Below are 13466 nucleotides of genomic sequence, written 5' to 3'. Positions count from 1 at the left end.
TTTGATTGAAAGATGCGCACAGGCACCATTGATTAGAATGATCATTACAAGGTTTCTGCTCAATACAGGCCCATTAGTAACTCTGTCTGTCTGTCTGTCTGTCTGTCTGTCTGTCTGTCTGTCTGTCTGTCTGTCTGTCTGTCTGTCTGTCTGTCTGTCTGTCTGTCTGTCTGTCTGTCTGTCTGTCTGTCTGTCTGTCTGTCTGTCTGTCTGTCTGTCTGTCTGTCTGTCTGTCTGTCTGTCTGTCTGTGTGTGTACACATGAGGGACAGTGTGTTTGTGTCCATTTATTACCGTTGCTGTAGACTCAACGATGCGTGGCCCAGTGTGATATAGCTGCATTGCAGCAGAGGCATCTTCTCAAACGTTCTCCTCTTTCACAATCAATACCCGGTCAAATAACTAATGATTCACTTATCATGGAGCAAACCATGGCCCTTTTTAGCTTGGGAACAAGCATGATCCTTTATAAGCTATCTTAAAAGTGTATTTTACTAGGCAGCAAAAATGAGCAAAGTGAGTCACAATGTGATGTGAAGGGCAGCAACTCTGTTGGTAGACTTGGTACTAGCACACAGGGTAGTCGTTCTGCTACACAAACAAACTACAGAACTCCATATAGTGAAGCATTAAAACAGTGTGAACCAGTGTGTCCAACATGACACAACATTTAATTTGAAATATTATGAAGTAATATCACTTTAAACAAATCTATGCCCATTTCTCACCTCTACCACCTCTACCTCCCTCTAATGTTGCTTTGACTAAATATGTCAGCCTACTTGTCATTTGTCATGAGGCTGTACGGAAGCCTTTGTTATGTAAAGATCAGACAGTTTTTGCCCCTGGACGAACCCCCCCCCAAAGTGGCGGTTCTGGCTTGTATGGCTCCCTGGACGAACCCCCCCAAAGTGGCGGTTCTGGCTTGTATGGCTCCCTGGACGAACCCCCAAAGTGGCGGTTCTGGCTTGTATGGCTCCCTGGACGAAACCCCCGCCCCCCAAAGTGGCGGTTCTGGCTTGTACGGCTCCCTGGACGAACCCCCAAAGTGGCGGTTCTGGCTTGTATGGCTCCCTGGACGAACCCCCAAAGTACGGCTCCCTGGACCAACCCCACCAAAGTGGTGGTTCTGGCTTGTACGGCTCCCTGGACCAACCACCCCAAAAAACACCATTCTGCACTAACTGTCATTTTTATTCAGACATTTGGAACAACACAAATAATCATAATATTTAAAACTATATAAATATGAAATTATATACAAAAATAACTCATAAATATCAAAAAAGTAACAAAGACAAATAGAAACAAATTGTAGTATATAAATACAAATAAAAAAGAGAATCAAATTATTACACTATTGCCCTATTGCTAACAAAAAACACACAAATAAATCTAAATTGCACAAATCCTATATTACACAAATAGAATAGCACCCTTATAAAGAAGAGAACCTGATTATTGCACTAATGCAACTTCAAACAAGCAACACACAATCTAGGGCCACAAGAGCCGCGGCTTTTGTGGAGTGATGGGTAACAATGCTTCATGGGTGACTGTTGTTGATGTGGGCAGAGGGTCCCTGGTTCGCACCCGGGTCCCTGGTCTATGAGTTTTGGTGGATGGCCCTCTTTTGGCAGGTTTGTTGTGGTGCCATATTCTTTCCATTTTTTAATAATGGATTTAATGGTGCTCCGTGGGATGTTTAAAGTTTTTTTTTTTTTTTACCCAACCCTGATTTGTACATCTCCACAACTTTGTCCCTAACCTGTTTGGAGAGGTCCTTGGTCTTCATGGTGCCGCTTGCTTGCTAGCCAGCATAAACTAATCCCTTCGTCTCCACACTTGACTCAGCTGCACGACATATGTCCTCAATTTGAGCACCATGCGTGTCCGTATAGCCTTTCCCCCTCAAGGCCCACATTCCCCCTCTCCCTCCTTCCTCCTTCCCTTCACTACCCTTCACCGAGTTTCTTATGGAGCAGGATCTCTGTGTGCCACAGGGAGAACAGGAGATTTGACCTTTCACCTTCTCTCTAGTCCACTGGCTTTACCTCCGTGGAGCTGCCTGGGGCTCTTACGGCCAATAGATGTGTGTTTATGTGGAGCTAGGGGCGGGGAAACTACAGCTATTATGTTGTGAGAGAGAAATACTGTGTAGAATATGCTAACTTGAATGTGGTGTGTATGTGTGAATGAGGGTGTATGAGCATGGGTGAGTGAGTGCATGTGTGCATATGCGTGCATGCTTGTCCGTGCATGACCTCGTCCTTGTGTACGTGCATGTCAGAGAGAGACACAGCTGCCGGTCGAAGGCAGTGAAGCTTGTGTTTACATACACCCCCCCCCCCTGAATTCTAACCCAAACCCTAAACCTAGCCTCTAAAATTAAAATGTCCTTTTTCCTCGTCGGGAGGAGGGAGAATTTTCTCTGTTTTACTATCCTTGTGGGGACATTTGGGGATTTTAGATCCCCACGAGGGTAGAAGAACAAGACCACACACACACACACACACACACTTCCTTTTACATCAGCTAAATACTTTCTAATCAAGAAAGCAGATTTTTAATTCATGACCTATGTGTAAGTTAAGCCACACACACAAATGGCTGAGTAGACTTGCCTGTGTATGTGTGATTGTCATCATCATCAGCACCATTATTATCATCATCATCATCATTATCGTCATCATCACCTGTGTAACCGTGGCAACGGGCGTGTTGCTCAACATTGTGGCACAAGTTGTCTGTTTGACCTGCACTGACCTAAAGCTACCCCCAAGCCTCTTCTAGGAGGAGGAAAGAGGAGGAGGAGGAAAGAGGGAGGAGAAGGTAAGACAGAGGAAAAGTTCTAAAAACAGATGCTCCCCTGACTGGCCCTGTCTCTTCACGTTAGTGCAGCACACCCTCTCTTTGACTCCTCCTCGCACCCCTCTCTTCTTATCTCTCGCTCCTCTTCCCCTGTCCTCTCAGCTCTGTCCTCTCCCCTGACCTCTCCTGCTCCCTCTCTCACTTCACTTATTTTTCTTCACTGCTCTCTTGTCTCTCAACTCCCAAACTATCTTGTTTGTTAGATACTCGCTTTAGTGGTTCTGTGTACGTAAGCACACATAGGTAGGCATGCGCATGTGTACTTTCACATTATCTTTATTTGTATGTGTATTCACACGTCTGTTCAGTGTCTGGAGAGTTTTTCAGTGGTACCATCATCTCAGCCAACCATAACATTTCCACAGCTGCTGTTTCAACACATATTCAAAGGTTCAGATTTCCTTACAATGGAAACTGTGTATGCACATTTGTACATAACACATGTACAGGCTGCAGTTCAAGTGCAAAGTAGACAGCCCTCGACCCTCAACCCTCAGCCGTTAAATGGCGTTTTACATTGCAAGATGGCGCCGACAGAGAGGGTCGCCTCGCTTCTAGTCCTTAGGAAACTTTGCAGTATTTCGTTTTTTTAGGTATTATTTTTTACATTGTTAGCCCAGAAAATCTTAAGTGTTATTACATACAGCCGGGAAGAACTATTGGATATCAGAGAGATGTCAACTTACCAGCACTACAACCAGGAATATGACTTTCCCGAAGCGGATCCTTTGTCCGAACCACCCAAAGCATTTCAACTGATTCCAGAGGCTGACCCAAAACAACGTCGCCTCAGAAGCGGTAGACGGAGCAGCCTTCTGGTCAGACTTTGGAGGCGCGCACACCACATTTCTTCCGAGTATATTACTCGCTAATGTCCAGTCTCTAAATAACAAGGGCAAGGGTTCCTTTCCAGAGAGACATCAGGGATTGTAACATACTCTGTTTCATGGAAACATGGCTCTCTGGGGATAAGCTATCGGAGTCGGTACAGCCACCGGGATTCTTTGTGCATCGCCCCGACAGAAATAAACATTTCTCCGGGTAGAAGAAGGGCGGGGGGTGTGTGTTTCAATGACTTATTGTTTTACTCCAATGTTTGCAAACAAACTAAATGTAAACAAACACTATATAGCTTCAAAACATGGGTGAAACTATCATTTTGATATCACAGATGGTCAGTCCTTGCATCCATAGCTCTGTCTATGAATTTGAGAGTGGTTACATTTCTCCAGCCCCATCCCTCAGCTTTTTACCGGAACAAGGGTGGGGAGAAAGCTTTGTTATTGTTTCAACTGCTGCTTTAAAGGCAATATCCCAGACGTTTATGGTAAACGCTGCTGCATATGTGAACTCGGGCATTACCTTCAAAAATAAAATGCAATGCTTTTGTTGACAACACACCTTGGATTGACCAGTGACTCGGACTGGAACCTGAATCATCATGACATGAGTGCATTTAGAGCTACAGTATATGAACACAATTTTATTGAGGTTGTTGTTGATATCTTAGAAGAATGTGTGCTGAAAGGTGATTAAGGAGAGTTGGCTGTACTGTACCCGATGGTGTCTTTGATCTGTTCTGAAGATAGACACATAGCTATAATAATACTACAAGCCTTTACGACACACTGTTCACATGCCTTTGATCTTTAACCTCTCTATCCCTCTAATACACACACGCGTGACTGAAGACACACACATGCATGCACGCACGCACACACACACACACACACACACACACACACACACACACACACACACACACACACACACACACACACACACACACACACACACACACACACACACACACACACACACACACACACACACATTCTGCTCATGTAGAACCAATCTTGACCCAAGGAGTAAAAATAAAAGAGAGTGGAGTAAACAAGTGCACACATTGGGGAGAAGAGTAGAGGAACGCAAATTCACCACTGTCTTTTTCTCACTATGAGAATGTGTTGCCCTTTGTGTTGCCTGACTGAAATAGCCATCTGGAGCACACTCTCTCTGGGAAATGTACAGTATAATTCACTGCTACATTTGATGCTTATTATAGCATACACACCCACAGAGAGAGAGAGACTTAGCGCTTGGCTAATCTGGGTCATTGCCCTCCCATCTGAGTGTGTGGATTAATCTAATGTAACATGGAGCATTCTCCTTACACACAAAAGCAAATATTGCTTACATCCCAGTCCGCTGTGTGTGAGTGTGTGTGTGAATGTGGTGAGTGTGCGTGTGAATGTGATGTGTGTGTGTGTGAATGTGATGTGTGTGTGTGCATGCTACCATGTGTGTGTGTGTCTGCATATGTGCGCATGTGTGTGCATGCCTATGTGTGTGTGTGTGTGTGTGTGTGTGCGCATGTGCATGCACCACTAACACTGCATGACATTTGGGACCCCTCATAGGGCCCCATAGGGGAAGGTCAGGGCATCTGTTATGTTGTTTGCAGTATTTATTTACAGTCAAAACACACACTTACTGTGTACAGCCCCTTTAAGGAACATACCTACTGTCAACACACACTTACTGTGTACAGCCCCTGTAAGGAACATGCACACTGTCAACACACACTTACTGTGGACAGCCCCTGTAAGGAACATACACACTGTCAACACACACTTACTGTGTACAGCCCCTGTAAGGAACATACACACTGTCAACACACACTTACTGTGTACAGCCCCTGTAAGGAACATACACACTGTCAACACACACTTACTGTGGACAGCCCCTGTAGGGAACATACACACTGTCAACACATACTTACTGTGGACAGCCCCTGTAAGGAACATACACACTGTCAACACACACTTACTGTGTACAGCCCCTGTAAGGAACATACACACTGTCAACACACACTTACTGTGTACAGCCCTGTAAGGAACATACACACTGTCAACACACACTTACTGTGGACAGCCCCTGTAAGGAACATACACACTGTCAACACACACTTACTGTGTACAGCCCCTGTAAGGAACATACACACTGTCAACACACACTTACTGTGTACAGCCCCTGTAAGGAACATACACACTGTCAACACACACTTACTGTGGACAGCCCCTGTAGGGAACATACACACTGTCAACACATACTTACTGTGGACAGCCCCTGTAAGGAACATACACACTGTCAACACACACTTACTGTGTACAGCCCCTGTAAGGAACATACACACTGTCAATACACACTTACTGTGGACAGCCCCTGTAGGGAACATACACACTGTCAACACACACTTACTGTGTACAGCCCCTGTAAGGAATATACACACTGTCAACACACACTTACTGTGGACAGCCCCTGTAAGGAACATACACACTGTCAACACACACTTACTGTGGACAGCCCCTGTAGGGAACATACACACTGTCAACACACACTTACTGTGGACAGCCCCTGTAGGGAACATACACACTGTCAACACATACTTACTGTGTACAGCCCCTGTAAGGAACATACACACTGTCAACACACACTTACTGTGTACAGCCCCTGTAAGGAACATACACACTGTCAACACACACTTACTGTGGACAGCCCCTGTAAGGAACATACACACTGTCAACACACACTTACTGTGGACAGCCCCTGTAAGGAACATACACACTGTCAACACACACTTACTGTGGACAGCCCCTGTAAGGAACATACAGGTATGCGTCCCAAATACCACACTATTCCGTATATGGTCCACCACAGAGCCCTGTGGTCCCTGGGCAAAAGTGCACTATAGGGAATAGGGTGCCATTTGGGACACACAACAAGTTACCTGTCTGTAGCGTGTAGGGGTGTTTGTTTGTGTGGGAGGAGAGGCTACAGTGGATTATTAGTGTCACACTGACTACTTTGCGTGGGATGTTGTTCTTGACCTTTAAATGTGAGTAAATGAAGATAGACTTGACATCATCTTCAATGTTGATATTTTCTGTTACATCATGTACTGTTATGAGATTAAAGTTAGTTGAAATACCAGCAAGGTCATATACTGTACTTTTCCATTTTGTTTTAATAAAAAAAAATGGTCCTCTCATCTGAACCCATGTTGTGTACGTGTGTGTGTACGTGTGTGTGTGTGTGTGTCTGTGTGTGTGTGTTCAATACTGAGAAACTATCAGTCCAAGCCTATTTAGCACACACCACAATGTCATTAGAGGGGAGTTATTCAATACACAGAAGAGAAAACCCCAGAGAGAGGCAGGAACCATAGGATCCTAATAGCCTAATGTTTTTCAAATGTTTCTTAACTAACAATGAAATCTTTTAAAATCATACAGTATTTACTGTTTGTCTTAGTTTTGAATAGCGAGTATGTTAAATCTTTTGTGACGTTGCCGTAGCCCCTTATTATGCTGAATGTTTAATGGGACTCTAATGGTACATTTTACTCCATATTTCCCTACCTTCCCATATCAATAATAAAGGATTAGAAAGATGAGCTTTTGAAGTTGGTTTCAGTAATCCTGGGAGGATGGCTCTAAACGCTTCATTTTAAGCTCTGGGAGTGAATTTTTTTATCCTGTCTTAATCTTCATTTTACAGGTTGAGGCAGTTATTTAGTGCACTTGTGACAGCTTAGTAAGAGCATATTGGTTAGAGTGATTCAATTTCAGAGAAAACTTCAATTGGTAGTAAGTTTTAAGTTCCTCGGCGTACACATCACGGACAAACTGAATTGGTCCACCCACACAGACAGCGTCATGAAGAAGGCGCAGCAGCGCCTCTTCAACTTCAGGAGGCTGAAGAAATTCGGCTTGTCACCAAAAGCACTCACAAACTTCTACAGATGCACAATCGAGAGCATCCTGTCGGGCTGTATCACCGACTGGTACGGCAACTGCTCCGCCCACAACTGATTTTGTTTAGTGTTTTTCTCACAAACCCTGCTCATAAGACACAATATTGTTTACACATCAAATGCTGTTTCGGTTTTCATAAGAACATTTATTTCAAAAAAGAGAAAATATTGTCCACATCATTTACTGTATCCCAGCCAGGTGCATAGGAGCCGGAGGAACCCCCAATGTTAGAAACTCCTTCTGATGTGCATATTTCCGTTTCAAGATGATTCGATACGCAACTACACTGAACAAAAATATAAACACAACATGTAGCAATTTCAAAGATTTTACTGAGTTACAGTTCATAAAGGAAATAAGTCAATTTGAATAAATGAATTAGGCCCTAATCTATGGATTTCAGATGACTGTGAATACAGATATGCATCTGTTGGTCACAGATACCTTTAAATGTGACCACCATTTGCCTTATGCAGCATGACACATCTCCTTCGCATAGAGTTGATCAGGCTGTTGATTGTGGCCTGTAGAATGTTGTCCCACTGCTCTTCAATGGTTGTGTGAATTTCCTGGATATTGGAGGGAACTGGAACACACTGTTGTGCACTTCGATCCAGAGCATTCCAAACAGGCTCAATGGGTGGAATGTTTAGTGAGTATGCAGGCCATGGAAAAACTGATACATTTCCAACTGCCAGGAATTGTGTACAGATTCTTGTGTATAGATAATAAACAGCGAGTAGTGGCAGTGTAAAAAACAAAGGGGTGGGGGGTCAATGTAAATAGTCCGGGTGGCCGTTTGATTAATTGTTCAGCAGTCTTATGGATTGGGGGTAGAATCTGTTAAGGAGCCTTTTGGACCTAGAATTTGCGCTCCGGTCCCGCTTGCCATGCGATAGCAGAGAAGACAGTCTATGACTTGGGTGACTGGAGTCTTAGACAATTTTTTGTCTTGGCCATCCTTTGACACCGCCTGGTATAGAGGTCCTGGATGTCAGGAAGCTTGTCCCCGGTGATGTACTGGGCCTTACGCACTACCATCTGTAGTGCCTTACGGTCAGATGCCGAGCAGTTGCCATACCAGGCAGTGATGCAACTGGTCAGGATGCTCTCGATGATGCAGCTGTTGAAATTTTTGAGGATCTGGGAACCCATCACAAATCATTTCAGTCTCCTGAGAGGGAAAAAGCATTGTCGTGCCCTCTTCACGACTGTCTTGGTGTGTTTGGACCATGATAGTTTGTTGGTGATGCGGACACCAAGTATCTTGAAACTCTCAACCTGCTCCAGTACAGCCCCGTCAATGTGAATGGGGGTGTGTTCGGCCCTCCTTTTCATGTAGTCCACGATCAGCTCCTATGTCTTGCTCACGTTGAGGTTAGAGGTTGTTTTCCTGGCACCATGTTCGTGAACCAGCGATTTGCAACATTTGAATAGATTTTCTGACCGATGCATGCTACATTTGGATCAGTTTGGGGTCCCCTGGGCCGATGCACTCATTTCTTACATTTTAACTGGGACCAATGTCTATCAGTGAGTCATTACATCACTTGGTGTTTCCCCAACAAAATGTCACCAAAAGTAGGGCCAGCTCTGACTGCATGTGTGGGTATGGATGTGGGTAAGCAGACCCGAGATGATGAGTTCATCTTTTTTTGTGGCCCCCACCCCCATCAAAGTTTCCCGTCTCTACAAGGTGTAATGCATGTGTTAACAGTAGAGAGGCAGCCATGATGATACCCACAGACAGACAAGCAGAGAGGGGGAGAGAGGAGGCCACATACAAACAGGTAAGATAGTAAGTGCCTCCAAGCTCATAGAGTTCATAGACTGATGAGCTTTCATGGTGTGAATCAATCTGAATTAGTGTGCAATAATAGTGTTTAACATAATTTTTTTAGGACTACCTCATCTCTTTATCCCACACATACAATTATCTGTAAGGTCCCTCAGTCGAGCAAGGAATTTTAAACACAGATTCAACCACAAAGACCAGGGAGGTTTTCCAATGCCTTGCAAATAAGGGCATCTATTGTAAACTATTTTGAATATCCCTTTGAGCATGGTGTAATTATTAATTACACTTTGGATGGTGTATCATACACCCAGTCACTACAAAGATACTAGCGTCTTCCCTAACTCAGTTGCCGGAGAGGAAGGAAACTGCTCAGGGATTTCACCATGAGGCCAATGGTGATGTGAAAACAGTTACAGAGTTGAATGTCTGTGAAAGGAGAAAACTGACCTAAATGACAGAGTGAAAAGAAGGAAGCCTGTACAGAATAAAAATATCCCAAAACATGCATCCTGTTTGCAATAAGGCACTAAAGTAAAACTGCAAAAATGTGGCATAGAAATTGACTTTATGTCCTGAATACAAAGCGTTATGTTGGGGACAATCCAACACAATGCACCACTGAGTACCACTCTTCATATTTTCAAGCATGGTAGTGGCTGCATCATGTTATGGGTATGCTTGACATCTGCAAGGACTACTGAGTTTTTTGGTAAAAAATAAACAGAATAGAGCTAAGCACAGGCAAAACCCTACAGGAAAACCTGGTTCATTCTGCTTTCCAACAGACACTGGGAGACAAATTCACCTTTTAAAAATTGCAATGAAATGTGTGTGTGTGTGTGTGTGTGTGTGTGTGTGTGTGTGTGTGTGTGTGTGTGTGTGTGTGTGTGTGTGTGTGTGTGTGTGTGTGTGTGTGTGTGTGTGTGTGTGTTTGTTTGGTGTGGTGTGTGTGTGTGTGTATATATATATATATATATTCCATGTCAGATTATATTTTCCATTTTTTTATTCAAATGGAATGGAGTAGAACAGCAAACACACACATGGCCACTGCGCCTGCTACTCCTCTCCATTTCCATATGAAATAGCCATTGGGTGCTGTTCAGGGGAGGGCAGGCCCACTACAATGGCCGGAGTTGAATGGAACAGCACTTCACCTTTGTGATTGTTCCCTCTGCTCTATACAATACATATCTGTTTATTTTATGTGATGATAAAAGGCTCATACAATACAAATATTTTTTTTACGTTTTCTTTCACAGTGATAGCGACTCCGACTGGGAGCCCCCGGTGCCAAGCTGCCTGCTCTACCTGTGCCCCCAGTGGTGTTCATATGCCACAGTTCATTACTGCAGGCATGACTGTGCCTCAGGGCCAAAAGGGCACAGCATGAAGGCATTGTTGTGTTCTGTGTCGCATGAACTGCATCACTTGTTCAGTTTGCCTCTGCTTTACATCAGAAAGAGACTGCTATGGGACATTGCACAGGCAGCAAAATATTGTGTCGAGGACTTCCAAAGGGTGTACTGTTTTTTTTCAAATATTTTTTTAAACCTTTTTTTTTGTGTGTGTGTGTGTGTGTTAGAATTGCTTTGTGATATGTTGTATATAGTTATTTACATTATAGTTATTTGCATTATATATAGTTGTAGGTCATTTCACCAATTCGGCCACTTGGGTACATTTGGGCAACTTGTGTGGGACACCTGGATGTCTTCATGCTAAATGTCATGTAGCTCACCCATTCCTGAAGTTATCAGTCTGAAACTTTGCACACCTACAGTTGCCCTCTTGTGTTATCTGTCACAATTATCTCCAGCATCCTATCTGACTGTGTGGCCATTCTAGTACATGTGAAAGATGATGCTACAACAATAAAAAACAGAAAACGTATGCTCTTTCTTTCTCTTTTCTTCCACCAGATCTACTGTGTTATATTCTCCTACATTTAATTAACATTTCCACAAACTTCAGAATGTTTCCATTCAAATGATACCAATAATATGCATATCCTTGCCTCTGGGGCTGATCTACAGGCAGTTAGATTAGGGTATGTCTTCAGGCGGAAATTGAGAACAAAGGGATGTAGCCATAACAGGTTTTAACAGTCACACTGGTATTCAGTACAGTATGAATGGCCATGGCCCTAAGACTGATTGAACTGTACCAAAGTAAATCCTCCCTGGTAGGCCCCCCTTCACCTTGTAAACTTGCCCATTTGTAAGTTAATATTTTTTTACAATCCTGGACCACCGTAACAAAATGTGTGTGTGTGTGTGTGTGTGTGTGTGAGACCACGCCCCCGATCCAGCCATATATGGATTATTCACTCTACAGTACATTCCATCTCCAGGGGCATTTGGGGGAAAGGCGCCATTTCCATTTAAACAGTATAGCACTGCAGGGCAAAGCTTTCATATAGTTCATATCCGTCTTTATGAAGGGTGGAGGAAAGTCAGAGTCAAGATGTTCCTGGGGAATGAATTATACTACTGTACCCTGCTGTACAGTACTGGTCGCTATGTTCTGTATGGTCATTGTGTGTCTGCAATGTGTCCACTATACCATCACTGTCACGTTCTGACCATCGTTCGTATGTGTTTTCCTTGTTTTAGTGTTGGTCAGGACGTGAGCTGGGTGGGCATTCTATGTTGTGTGTCTGGTTTGTCTATTTCTATGTTTGGCCTGATATGGTTCTCAATCAGAGGCAGGTGTTAGTCATTGTCTATGATTGGGAACCATATTTAGGTAGCCTGTTTTGTGTTGGGTTTTGTGGGTGATTGTTCCTGTCTTTGTGTTTGCACCAGATAGGGCTGTTTCGGTTTTCACATTTCATTATTTTGTAGTTTCTTCATGTATAGTTTTTTCCTTCATTAAAATATCATGAATCATCATCACGCTGCATTTTGGTCCGATCCTTGTTCCACCTCTTCATCAGAGGAGGAGATAGAAGAGAATCGTTACAATCACTTTATCAATCCCAAATGAACCCATAGCCCAATTCTACAGTGAGCATCATAATCCATTGGACAGTGTCCATTTTTTGGTTATTTTGGTTCTATACTTCTGCAGTTTGAGTTTGAAAGGATACAATGACAAGGATGAAGTGCAGACTGTCAGCTTTAATTTGAGGGTATTTTCATACATATCGGATGAACCGTTTAGAAATTATAGAAGCTTTTGTACATGGTCTCCCCCATTTTCAGGCATCAAAAAACATTGGACAGTTTAACATAATGTAGAATAAAGTAATCATTGTTAATATTTGGTCGCATATCCTTTGCATGCAATGACTGCTTGAAGTCTGCGATGCATCGATATCACCAGACACTGCGTATCTTCCCTGGTGATGCTCTGCCAGGCCTGTACTGCAGCTATCTTCAGTTCATGCTTGTTTCGGGGACTTATTGCCTTCAGTCTCCTCTTCAGCATGTAAAATGCATGTTCAATTGGATTCAGATCCGGTGATTGACTCGGCCAGTCAAGGATTTTCCACTTTTTGGCCATCAAAAACCCCTTCGTTGCTCTAGCAGTACGTTTAGGGTCATTGTCTTGTTGCATGATGAAGTGCCAATGAGTTTGGAGGCATTTGGTTTAATCTGAGCAGATAAAATATTTCTGTAGACTTCAGAATTCATTGTTCTACTTCTGTCTTCAGTCACATCATTGATGAAGACAAGTGAGCCTGTTCCACTGGCAGCCATACAGGCCCAAGCCATAACACCCCCTCCACCATGTTTCACAGATGAGGTGGTATGCTTTGGATCATGGGCATGTCTTTTTTCTCTCCACACTTTCCTCTTTCCATCACTCTGGTACATGTTCATCTTTGTCTCATCTGTCCACAATACTTTTTTCCAGAACTCTTGGGGCTCTTTTAGGTGCTTTTTAGCAAACTATAATCTCGTCTTTCTTTTCTTCAGGCTTATCAGTGGTTTTGCATCTTGTAGTGTACCCTCTGTAGTCCTGCTGGTGTAGTCT

This window comes from Oncorhynchus tshawytscha, linkage group LG01 (genome assembly GCF_018296145.1).
Source record: "Oncorhynchus tshawytscha isolate Ot180627B linkage group LG01, Otsh_v2.0, whole genome shotgun sequence".
Lineage (NCBI taxonomy): Eukaryota > Metazoa > Chordata > Actinopteri > Salmoniformes > Salmonidae > Oncorhynchus > Oncorhynchus tshawytscha.
This window is presented reverse-complemented; position numbering follows the sequence as displayed.